This window comes from Sinocyclocheilus anshuiensis, unplaced genomic scaffold, assembly GCF_001515605.1.
Source record: "Sinocyclocheilus anshuiensis isolate Anshui unplaced genomic scaffold, SAMN03320099.WGS_v1.1 scaffold1189, whole genome shotgun sequence".
NCBI lineage: Eukaryota > Metazoa > Chordata > Actinopteri > Cypriniformes > Cyprinidae > Sinocyclocheilus > Sinocyclocheilus anshuiensis.
The window spans coordinates 165,248-177,722 of record NW_015552686.1 but is presented as its reverse complement, the minus strand read 5'-3'; the positions used below and the strand labels follow the sequence as shown (position 1 = coordinate 177,722).

Sequence of the window (12,475 nt, the reverse complement as noted above, 5' to 3'; positions counted from 1 at the left end):
AGTTGCAGGGGTGACCTCACGTCACAGGGTCTTGCTTTCTCTCTCTGTAGCATATGCACCCAGATGCGTTCTCAGGTACCGAAATTTGGCACGATTGATTTAACGTGAATCGGTACTCGGTAGTACCGATGCAATTCGGTCGGTACCCTTAAAAGTACCGAGTTCGGTACCCAACCCTAAACAGATGCCAGTAGCCATTGACTTCCATAGTATTTTTTCCCTACCACTGAAGTCAATGGCTAGCGTCAACCGTCTGGTTACCAAAAATATCTTCTTTAGTGTTCAACAGAAGAAAGAAACTCACACAGGTTTGGAGGGCGAGTGCATGATACAATTTTCATTTTTGGGCAAACTACCCCTTTAAAGCAATACCCTGCTGAACGTGCATACAACTTCATAAAACAGACTACATCATTCATAACCAGGATTGGCCAGCAGGTTTAGAGAGCTTTAGTTAACAGTGGATGCTAAACAGGCTCATATTAAAGCATATGTTAATGTCCATGATGACCCCAGAGGGGCAGTATTTAGTGGCTAGTTTCCCAGCTACGGCAGGCCAGTCCACAGAGGCCAAGTGCATCTAGGAAAATCATAAATCATCGGTGCTGTTTTACACCTGGACTCTCTTTAATGCCCTAGATAGAGCCGCTATCCTTGAAGGCAGATTCAATTATTTACCCAGCAAATCAATTATTACATAATGGCCAAGCACGCAACGTCCCACAGTAGTGCATACTTCCCGGCCATGTCTGACAATTTGTTTCCATCTGAAACATTTAGAGAGAAGAAATTATACTCGATAATGGGTGCGTGATAGAATGCAAATAGAGGATGTAACGCTGAAGAGAGGAATAAAATGGCGAGGAGAGGGAGCGTGCTGAAGATCTGAAACACGAAGCTGTCAGGTGTGAGAGGGATTTGAGAGCGGCCCACTTAACCTCCACCCTGCTGGGTATCAGTGCTGCCGGGAGGGGCTCCGTGTTACGGCTGGAGATTACAGGCTCCGATAAGCACTACATTCACTGGTCATTAAGCCAATGTAAAAGTGCTTTGATTCAGCCTAGCAAGTCTATTTTTAAACAAACGCTGACTTCTGATTTTGCAGTGAAGTCATAGGTCTCAAACTAGGGAATGAGCTCGGGTTGGCGTGTAATTGCTAGCATAGTGTGAGAAAATACAATATAGAATCAAAACTGACTAGTGTTATATACTTAATAATTGTCTTTCTTTGGTTACAGTTCATCAGTGAATGTTATTCGAAAGAGAAAAATCTTATGCTTTTAAAATTGATTTCTGCACAATACAATGTACAACTAAATAAACAAATCAATACATTCAAGCCACCCAAGTCCAAAATTGATTTTCTGATTCCCATTATCATAAAGCCAATCATTTTAATGTACTCATTCTCCTTTAATATAATAATAATAATAATAATAATAAATTAATTTACAAACATATATAAGTTGAGTAAATTATTATTATTAATTAAATTTACTTATAATAATGTACAATATTATTAATAATAATAATACATTTAAATGTGCTAACATGTATGTTAATTTATTATTTTTTATAATAATAATAATAAATAATAATTGCATATTATTATTATTATTATTAAGTCACTTTAATTTAATTTACTTACAATAATGTACATTATTATAATTAATAATAATAATAAATGTAAATATACTAACATGTAAATTTAACTTATTGTTATTAATATACTCATTCTAATTGTATTATTTGTATTTTTTTATTAATTTACTTATAATAATTTTAATTTATTCATGACTAATTTAATTAACAACAACAACAACACCAACAATAATAATACTTTACATACATGAAATGTATTCTATTACATTTTTTTTTTTTTTATTAATAATAAACGTTGTCAACTTACTATTTTACTATTAAAAAAAATGTAACCTAATAAAATGAATATAAAAAAGAAAAGAAAAAATTAAATTAAATCTTAACAAAATTCAGTTTAAAGTGTGTCAGTTTTCATAGTCTTTCATCAAAATTGAATTGATCGGATCTCTCCGATGTAAGTCTATGAGATTTTATTTATTTATTTACAATTTATAATTTTATTGACAATTTATCATCTGCCAGGCAAAAAAAGTACTTCAGATTGCCAACAAAAGTTACAGCACGTCTTCTAAACAACCTACACAAATTGAAGCATTATTCATGTCCGTAGCACAAACACTGTGGGATGAGTTACATGCCACACTTTACACTTTAGTTTATTAAAATCCCTAACACCAAGTATGAGCGATAGTAACAGTTACTATGCAAACACAACAAATAACATCAAATCCCAAAGGACACGATGAAATCCCATGCTACATTATTTCCCATTAACCATGACTTTCCCTCAGAAATGTCACATTATGGATATTAAATGCATTGCCACTTTTAAATTAAAATGCAAATGCTGTTTCGTGCAGTAGCTAAAATCTTATTTCAGAGTTCATCAGGGATCCGGCGCTGTTAAAAGCACTTTACAATCGCCAATCCAACACGACCACGCTGAGTTTTGAAGCGAAATCCAGTTTCAAAACAGATGGGAGAGAGCAAAGCTCCACGAATCTACAGAGCAGCGGGGGTTGAAGGTGACAGCTCGCGCAGGGTATGGATAGCGGACAACAGTCTCTAATGGCTCGCACAGCCTCTTAAGAGCTCGGAAACTGTGCAGTTCGCTCAAGGCCCTTTGCCCTCTACATTAGCAAGTATATTACTCCATTTGCTTTGGCTCTGAGCTGAATATTCCGCATACTAATTCTCATCACAGACTCCGACATTCACTCAGCCATGGATTCCCAACTGGCTTAAGTCCACAAATTATGAAGCAGTCTAACGTGGTCTCTCGCTGATCTGACCTCTCTGTGTGGCTCAGTTGAGGCATTGCATTTGTCTTGTCAGCAGTTAGAGTGTGGTTTCCATCTCATCTGTTTGTTTTAGGCCGGTTAGGGCTGCCAGCACATCCTCATGGGTTCGGTCTATATATGGCCTCGGCGTGCCAGGAGTCCTGCTGCGTATTTACACACTCCTGCAGATCTATATTCACCCACATTGCCAAGGTTCAAACATTGGTATCATGCTATGCGTTTCTAGTTCTAACTGATTCAAAATTGGCATTTTTTTTATGCTCAATTTCTGAAGCATAATGTACAATCAAACTGAACTCAGCATGCATCACCTCAGATCTTTTAAAAAAAATGTAAATGTAACTTTAAAAGCTAAAAAAAAGGTAGTTAGTTACTTAGTAGTTAGTCAATCAATTTGCCCATTATGCATGAAGTGTGCTGGAAACAAATAAATAAATGCATAGATATCTGAAAGCATGAATAAATAAATAATGAATGAATGAATTCTACACTATTGTTTTTCAAAAAAAAAGTATTTTATGCTCACCAAGGCTGCATTTATGTGATCAGAAATACAGTGAAAACAGTAATATTGTGAAATATTATTGCAATTTCAAAAGTGCATTTTCTATTTGAATACAGTTTAAAATGTAATTTATTCCTGTGAAGCAAAGGTGAATTTTCAGCATCATTACTCCAGTCTTCGGTTTCACATTGTTCCGAAATGCTGATTTTCTGCTCAAGAAACATTTATTCTAATTATAAATGTTGAAAACAGTCCTGCCACTTAATATTTTGTAGAAACTGTTTTTCAATATTCTTTGACGTAGCCTATATAAAGTTCAGAAGAACAGCATTTATTTGAAACAGAAATCTTTTGTAGCAATGTAAAATGTATTCTCACATTTAAAATTAAATGCATTACTTTAATGCATCCTTGCTTAATAAAACCAATAATTGCTTCTTACTGACCCCAAAAATGGTATAATGTGCATAAACTATAAGAGAAACAAATATAAAAAAGTAAACTGTTGGTGCTAAATAAAATAAATAATTATTAAAAATTATAAATAAAATAAAATACAATTGTGTATAACATCCCTGCTAAATCTGATCAATTACCAAATAGATTTTCCATTATTTAACATGATCGATAACTCAGGATGCGGTAGCAGACGGCACACTGAACATTACATGTACAAAAAAACATTAAAAATCAGCACATTTTAAAAACACAGCTCTTCACATAGGATTTATGCCAAAACATGAAGAAAGATTCTTATTGGCTGGCTTTCTTATTGGCTAAAAAAGGCTGCTCCCTTGACTCTTTTTTGCCATTTATAGAGCGTAAGGCTGTCAAAGAGATAGGTGTGATTCTCAGGACACTCTTTCAGTGAAATCTGTCAGGTAGTAGAGACATGTTATTCAGAGTATTAAACCAATTCTGACCTTTCCCTGCTAGCAGAAAAACCATTTAAGGTGTTTACATGACCTCGCATGTGGTTGACTTAATAAGATTTAATATAATGGATGTAAACTCACTGATTAGGCATCCTACAAAAACAACTTCCTCCTGCGGCAGTGTAACTGGCCACCAAATTCAACACTATTTGCATCTACTCATTTATTTGACTAACACTTTGTCATTTGGTTTAGCAGGCATTAGCAAATTCCAGACAAAACATTCAGTGCAGACAGGTAATTTATCAAATCACAAACAACACCTCGAGCCTAACTAATTAATAAATATTTTGCCTTGGCAGTGCAAGATGAAAATAACGTGACGAATGATATACATGATGACAGACATTTCCCCACAATACTGCAGTCGAGAAACTGACACAGTCTCCATCTTCTAAATTAGGATCTGCTTTCATTACTTTTACACAATTCACCACCATAAAGAGACAAAGAAATCAAACACTGCTCTCAAACTCAGCTTCACTTTGTGTTTGAGCAAAATGTTATATCAATAAAACATATTAAGGAACATCTTCAAATGTCAAAAATAACACCTCTGCATGCTTATTTTCATATTATAAACATACATGACACAGAACTGCTGTTACTTTTACACAATTCACCACCATAAAGAGACAAAGAAATCAAACACTGCTCTCAAACTCAGCTTCACTTTGTGTTTGAGCAAAATGTTATATCAATAAAACATATTAAGGTACATCTTCAAATGTCAAAAATAACACCTCTGCATGCTTATTTTCATATTATAAACATGCATGACACAGAACTGCTGCCCAGATTGTTTTATATAAACATTAACCTACATTTTCCAGGCAGTTCGCCTGAGGTCAGAAGAGATAATGCATCACAATAGACAGCCACGCTAAAAGATGTGGGATATTAAATGGGGAAGTTTCTACTTTTATAATACTGTTTTGAACATAAATGGATATAAAATAGTCTTTACCTGAAGTAGAGAGTTGTTCACAAGCTGTACACACAATAGAGCTGCTTTGTTGTTGAAAAATGATAGAAGACATTTGCAAGTTTTGTTTCCTACAATGGACTGTAGGTAAATATCCAACTCATCCATCCAGTGCTCTATTTGTTTTCTGTCTTTTGAAATGTCCTGTTATTATTTTGCTGCAAACGATTCAGTGCTTAAATGAACTGTCCGAATGAATCAAATGCAATCCTTAACAATTTCGGATCTTTTTACAAACCCGTTTGACCAATTAGATCGCATATTAGTGGTTCATTCGTGAATCTGGCAACACTAGTCTAAATGGTGTTCATTTTGTTAACGAAAACTATGACGAAAAATATTCACTAATGACATTATTAAACACTAACTGTGAATATATCAACATGCAATATCATTGACGAAAAAAGAAAAAGAGTAAAATGTAGTTTAAAAAAAAAAAAAAAAACTCTATACCCAAAATGTCTCTATATTTTCTTCAACCAAAAAAAGAAAGAAAAAAATGCTTGGGGTTGCCAGATATGACAGAGAGTGTTTAAATCCTCCTATCAGAGCTCCACTGTATTACTTTATCTTTGCAACCTGGCAACCATTTGTGCATACACTTTCTCTTACACTACAGAAAAGCACTGATGATCTGAAAACATGTAGTTTAGAGATCTCCATCATATATTCTACTCAAATGAAAGTGTAATACAGGCAGCCTGCGTAAATCTGCCTTTAAACCTTCCCCGTGATAAACTGTAATAAATCCAAACATGGATCTCCACTACATTGTTTGCGATTGAGGTTGCTGAACAAATGCAATTACGCAACCTCTGTGGCACAATACAAAGACATTTTATTGTTGTTTAAATTGAAAGACATGAATATAATTTGGAATTATTGTAATTAATATTAGGAATGTCTGTTTAAGCTTTACTGGTTTTCATAATGAAGAGACTGTGCTTATATTTATGATAACATAACAAATCAGAAAACTAGATTTGGTGAAATAAACCATGTGCATGATTATAGATGAAAGTGGAATTAAGATTAGGAATGTCTCTGTTTTTAGCTTTTGAGAGAAGTTTTGAGTTTTACCAGTTTTCATGGACTGTGCTTATATTTATGATAATGAATCAGGAAACTAGATTATCTCAAATAAACCATGTTTATGATTAAAGATAAAAGTGGAATTAATATTAGGAATGTCACTGTTTTAGTTTTTGAGAGAAGCTTTTGAGCTTTACCAGTTTTTCTAATGTAGAGACTGTGCTTATATTTATGATAATATAATAAATCCGGAAACTAGATGTGTATGATTATAGGTGAAAGTAGGGCTGGGCGATATAGCTAAAAAATTTATCAACGATATCATGTTTTATATCGTTCGGTATCGATAATTATTGACATTTTTTATAACCTTTTGTAAAACAAAGAGCAATAGAAAAAGTTTAAATTTAACCACTGTATTTTTAAATTAACCCAATTTATCGAGACAAACAACAAATATTTTTTGTTTTAACAGTCAAACACACAATAAAAATTTAATAAATATCTAATTTCTAATGTTTTATGTGCAGATTTAAATAGGTCTTAAGGAAACTTTTGGCTTGTCTCCTGAGGCCACAGGAGGGCGCAATGAGCAAAATGATGCAGCACATTTAAATTGTCAACGCAAGGAAATAAATGTCTATTAAAAAAAAACCTGCATTACGTCTAAATTAACTCATATAAATCAAATATAATTTCATAAATTGCATAACCAATTATGAACAAAACAGCATCATGTATTCATGCATTGCTTAATACAAAGAGCCGAATCGCCCATCACGCAGATTGCATTTAAAAACATAAGAGACGCAGTAAAAGGGAATAAACCTCCACAAATTCGCAACGTGTTTTCTAAATGTTTAAACTGTTTTAACTTTGCATGGCTACATCTTGTGTGACGCGAGTGCAGCAGTCATATTTGTCCATCTAAAAATGCGCTGAATATGCGTTCTGTTCAGTTGTGAATGGCTTGGTTTCGGTTTTCACCTAATCAAGATCTTCTCCGCATTGAGCTTCTATATTTCTCTAATATTTTGAATGCATAACACAGCAGCGGCACATCTCGTGGGCTAGACTAACAAAACATTAAAATGCAACAACGTCACTTACATCATTATGTATGTAGCAAATCCTAAAATTCAAATGCAAATGTTTATTTTAAACTCGACTAATATTAATTTTTTTATTCACAATCTCCTCATCACAGGCAGGCACTGCACTCAATTCAGCATGTGTTTGTGTGTGCTGTCTGCGTCACTCTTAGCACGTGCCTATATCGTGCACTACATCGAACATTTTTTATATCGTTATCGAAGAAGGTGTACCGTCGATAAATATCGATACCGTTTTATCGCCCAGGCCTAGGTGAAAGTGCAACAATGCTGATATGATTTCTCAAATGACAACAATTATGATCAGTAATCGTGATTATAATTTTGAGCACAATAATTGTGATTATCGGTTCAATCATTATGCAGCATGACTGACTAAAACTAGACTAAAAATCAACTAAAACTTGACAAAAACAGGACAGATTGACTAAATATGATAAAACCAAAAAATGACATTTGACTTAGGACGAAGCCAAAAAAAATCAGCTTACAAAATAAGAGCTGATAGAAAACACACATGACTTGACGGCTGAATTATTATCCAAGAAAATGAATCTCAGCTTGGCAATCTTCACTGACACAAAGATTTATCAGTAATATTTGACTGGGGCACGAGGGTAAAAAGGGTCTAACGATGCCTCAGGCACCAAGTGGATCTGTCCTTGGCTCTCAAGAAATCAAGCATTCATGCTCTCAATCTGAAATTAAATCCAATGAGCTTTAGAACCGGGACCTCACCTGTACCAGCCTTCCCGCACCGATCCTCTCCACACATAACAACATACCCAGAAGGTATCTATATCCTGAAAATAATCAAACCGCCTCGCTTTTGAAAATAAATTCTCATCTCAGTCTTAAGAAAGCTGCAGAAATCTATTCTGAAAACATATTAGCGCTGCCAAGGCAAAACCTCTCACTCTTTGTTCTTCCTTTTGTACTTGCTTTCAAAACATATTGATTTGGAGAAGAGAAGGATGAACCAATATGACCGGCACCACAACACTCTCTGGTCACAGCACAAATGTGGACCAAAATATAACTAAACATAGTCCAACCTTGAGAGCATTCAGTTTTGACTTTGCATGACTTTCTTTGCATCTCTTGCATGAGACGCGAGTGCAGCAGTCATATTTGTCCATCTAAAAATGCGCTGAATATGCGTTCTGTTCAGTTGTGAATGGCTTGGTTTCGGTTTTCACCTAATCAAGATCTTCTCCGCATTGAGCTTCTATATTTCTCTAATATTTTGAATGCATAACACAGCAGCGGCACATCTCGTGGGCTAGACTAACAAAACATTAAAATGCAACAACGTCACTTACATCATTATGTATGTAGCAAATCCTAAAATTCAAATGCAAATGTTTATTTTAAACTCGACTAATATTAATTTTTTTATTCACAATCTCCTCATCACAGGCAGGCACTGCACTCAATTCAGCATGTGTTTGTGTGTGCTGTCTGCGTCACTCTTAGCACGTGCCTATATCGTGCACTACATCGAACATTTTTTATATCGTTATCGAAGAAGGTGTACCGTCGATAAATATCGATACCGTTTTATCGCCCAGGCCTAGGTGAAAGTGCAACAATGCTGATATGATTTCTCAAATGACAACAATTATGATCAGTAATCGTGATTATAATTTTGAGCACAATAATTGTGATTATCGGTTCAATCATTATGCAGCATGACTGACTAAAACTAGACTAAAAATCAACTAAAACTTGACAAAAACAGGACAGATTGACTAAATATGATAAAACCAAAAAATGACATTTGACTTAGGACGAAGCCAAAAAAAAATCAGCTTACAAAATAAGAGCTGATAGAAAACACACATGACTTGACGGCTGAATTATTATCCGAGAAAATGAATCTCAGCTTGGCAATCTTCACTGACACAAAGATTTATCAGTAATATTTGACTGGGGCACGAGGGTAAAAAGGGTCTAACGATGCCTCAGGCACCAAGTGGATCTGTCCTTGGCTCTCAAGAAATCAAGCATTCATGCTCTCAATCTGAAATTAAATCCAATGAGCTTTAGAACCGGGACCTCACCTGTACCAGCCTTCCCGCACCGATCCTCTCCACACATAACAACATACCCAGAAGGTATCTATATCCTGAAAATAATCAAACCGCCTCGCTTTTGAAAATAAATTCTCATCTCAGTCTTAAGAAAGCTGCAGAAATCTATTCTGAAAACATATTAGCGCTGCCAAGGCAAAACCTCTCACTCTTTGTTCTTCCTTTTGTACTTGCTTTCAAAACATATTGATTTGGAGAAGAGAAGGATGAACCAATATGACCGGCACCACAACACTCTCTGGTCACAGCACAAATGTGGACCAAAATATAACTAAACATAGTCCAACCTTGAGAGCATTCAGCCATATTTCTGCACTCGTTCGTACTACTTGAAGTGTCAAAACATTGACGGGCTGTGTGCGTGTGCGACTGCTCAGAGTCCAAACTGTAAGCCTTTAATCTGGCGCATGTTCCAAGCTGCTACCTGATACATTTGCCAATGTTATCAATGTCTGCGTCTGCAAACATGACAGCACTGCGATTACACCGAGACCCACTGCTGCTGCGACGGAATCCGCACTTCTGTGTGTGCATGAGAACACATGCATGGCACGACACGGATTATCTCGAGGACACGGGGGCAAGCGGGTCGAGTGTTATGTGTGTAGTGACGTGTGAAATATGTTTATATTGAGAGACAGCTGACCTCTGAGATAACACTTACACATGCACTGTTGTATCATTTGCACATGCAATCGATTTTTCGATCTGTAATAGTCCCGTAACGTTGCCTGGTAGGGGTAAATTCAGATTGTATTTGTGTACTTACTGCGAAAGAGTCAGAACACTATGTTTTTCTATGCATAATAGCCTACGGGTTCAACAAAAGCTTCCTACTGTAACAGCCTCCCTTATGATATTGTACCAATCAATAAGGACATGCATGGGAAAAAACTCAAATCAGGGCTCCAGGAGATCTACTGCGACTTTCCTGCAGAGTTTAGTTTCAACTCTTATACAAGGGTTTTCGAGGGTCTGCAACCAAAAAGGCACCCTATGGGGTTTTTGGATTGGCATGTCAAATTTTAATTTTGTTTATATCAGTCAATTTTTTAATTCTTTTTAAATAATACATATATTTAAATATTTTATTTACATTTATATTTAAATATAAATTAAAATGCAAAACATACGATGTAGACTAAAATGAAATATATATATATAGATGTCAAAATTTTATTCTGTATACATATACAATATATTTAAATATAATAACTGATATGCAAAACAAACATTTTTGTTTTGCATTTCAGTCCATATCTTATCAGTCAGTTTCAGCTCATATCATATCACTAAATATTCTTATTCGGTTTTAAGATGTATATTTTATGTTTTGGATGCAAAACATATGATATGGACTGAAATGGAAAAATAAATATCAGTCAGTATTTTATTCTGTACACATATATATTATGTTTAAATATGAATTAAATAACTTATTGGCAAAACAATTTTTGTTTCGCAGTCCATATCTTAGTCATTTTTCATTCTGTTTAAATATATATGTATGTAATATGGTTTTAATATAATACTTAATACAATATTATTATATATTATTAATTTTTTTCTTAAAAAATAATATCAAAACAATAAATATTTCTGATAATTATATCATGTTTCATGTGAAATAATGATATATCATTTTTGGATGCTTTGGCTAATCTACAAGCAAAAAACACCATTAAACAAACATACATTTCTACGGTCAAACACTACAGTAGAAAGATGAACCCATAACACTGTAAATGATCTGTTTCCTCAAATAACTAGGCTACATGTACATTAACGCTAATTTAGTAAAACGGAAAAATGCTTGTTAAAGTAATTCATTAAGTCGTTAAACAAAAATAATCTGTCACTAAAAATAAAACCTTACACACACATATATATATATATATATATATAAAATAAAAGATAGACAACGCCTGCTGTAAACAAACACCTGACCCGGGTGGGCAATGGTTGCGTCTCCAAACCTAGCGAGCTGTCTACCTAGACAGCATTTTTGGGCATTTAAGGTTTTAGTTCACATGTATTGACAATAAAAGTCAGTCTGGAAAGGTTAGGAGAAGCAACCATGGACTTTTGGTTCACTTAAGGGTTGCAACTAAACTATCCATGCAGGAACATCCCTCCAGCGTCTCAGGCCGAACGAAAAACCAAGTATTTGAAGTATCCAGGACAAAAGCATCATCCATGTGGTGCGAGTAAAATCCCAGCAGGAAGTTTTCCCTCATCCAGCAGAAGAGGATGGCGCACACAAACACCTTCACCGAACGCCTGGCATGTGCCAATCTGCCACCAGAACGCGCACGTGACATAATAGCGCTCCATGCAATAATAATAATGTACAGCTGCCATCCTCGTCACCATCATCAGAATCTCCAGCCTCACCTCCAGATCGAGTTGCCCAGTGATGCCAGCCGTCTGTCCTTGTTTCTCAGATGTGGACGCTGTTCCTCAGGCGCTGGCGGTTGTTTCTTCGCATGGCGCGGTGAAGTGTGTTGCGGCGTCTCCTCGCATCAGTAGCAGGTGTGTTTCTCTCTCTTTGTGCGCTGGAATGAGTTGGTCCTGAGAGTTGACAGACGCTGTCCGCACACAGAGACGCGAGTGAATGCTGCTCCGCTCTCTCCCAGCTGATACTTTACTCCACATAAGCGCCTCCCACTTACAGCGCCATGAGCTCCGACTGCGCGTTTGCGCGAGAATCGGCGGCACCTACTGGCGAAATGTGGAAGTGCAGCAAATTAACTACTCTCACAGAATTCCTATTATATTTTACTTATCTTACAAAATGTCAAAATGCTTTTGTTATAAATTTAAAAAATACATCTAAAAAATATGCAGGGGTAAACAACAGAAACATTGACTCATATTTCTTGTGGATTTTATGAAAAAGACTAGATCCAT

General features: G+C 35.5%; 1 protein-coding gene across 6 annotated transcripts in view; it reads right to left on the bottom strand.

Annotated features, from left to right (window-relative positions):
* Positions 1–12,256, bottom strand: part of LOC107667613 (kelch-like protein 29) — a 298,485-nt gene extending 286,229 nt beyond the window's left edge. For 2 of the 6 annotated variants that reach the window (XM_016459320.1, XM_016459325.1), the window contains exon 1: positions 11,960–12,242. The gene's annotated coding sequence lies outside the window, so the exon portion shown is untranslated. Of the gene's footprint in view, positions 1–8,210; positions 8,266–9,852; positions 9,877–9,989; positions 10,069–11,959 lie in introns of those variants that run through there. The other 4 variants (XM_016459326.1, XM_016459322.1, XM_016459324.1 and 1 more) reach the window with 4 other exon arrangements.
* Positions 12,257–12,475: the final 219 nt, after the last annotated feature.